This window comes from Vitis riparia, chromosome 15 (assembly GCF_004353265.1).
Source record: "Vitis riparia cultivar Riparia Gloire de Montpellier isolate 1030 chromosome 15, EGFV_Vit.rip_1.0, whole genome shotgun sequence".
In the NCBI taxonomy this organism is placed as follows: domain Eukaryota; kingdom Viridiplantae; phylum Streptophyta; class Magnoliopsida; order Vitales; family Vitaceae; genus Vitis; species Vitis riparia.
The window spans coordinates 15,039,500-15,040,557 of NC_048445.1; positions in this window are offsets into that span (position 1 = coordinate 15,039,500).

Sequence of the window (1,058 nt, forward strand, 5' to 3'; positions counted from 1 at the left end):
CAAAATACCATCAATAGAGTCAGTCTAAATTGAAAAAAATCAACTTGAAATGTTATATAAGCGTTATCCAAATCACTAAAAATATATGGATAATAGTGTGTATAATAAATATACATATAAAATGTAGAAAATCAGAACTCACAAATAAGATTAATCGAGGTTAAAGTTTGACTCTATGTCCTTAAGACGAATTTGTTCTGTTTAGGTGTTTATGGTTTATTGATGATCGTCTTTTTGGATACATCGATCACTTTCCCGTGATAGTAGCACTTCAAATCACAAGAAACAATGAATCACTTGATGATTTGTATTTTCTTATATAAAAAATATTTAGTAGAAAATAAAAATGACTAGACTTGAAGTTAAAGAGGACTTAAATGATATGAAAAGAGAAAGATTGGAGAGAATGGATGAATGAATGAATATGTGGGATCTCTATTTATAGATTTGATGGTGACTTATCAAAAGTGATGTGTCTTTAAAATACTAAACACATACTTTGAAGGATTGTATTTTAAAATGCTAAATACATCCTTTGAAAGAAGTTGTATCTTTTAAACACAAGACATATCCTTTAAAACCAGTTGTGTCTATTAAGAAACAACTTATCTTCCAAGAAAAAAAAAATTCTAAGAGCAAGTTCCTTACATGTTCAAAATTCATTACCTAAATTTGCACAACCCTTCAAATAAACCGTCAAAACAAGGGAAACATTATAACTAGATATGATCTTAGGCTTGAATTTGGCATCATCAAATATGACCTTAGGCTTTCGATGGTAGATGGTGCCTCTAGGATGCTCTATCAACGCCTTGATTTAGAAGAGATAGGAAGTCCTTTGGGATGCGCAACCAGATCACCTTTTTGCTTTCGATAAACTTAAATAAGTTTAAAATGCCAACATGTATAGAGTTTCCAACTTGCATCTCACTTCATCTTGCTCTGACTTCACTATTTATATGATTTCATAATCAAATTGCAAAATCTATCCATGCTAGTGTGTGGATCCCGCATTTGCACATGCATCCCCATTCCAATGGTGAGACTCGCTTTTCATT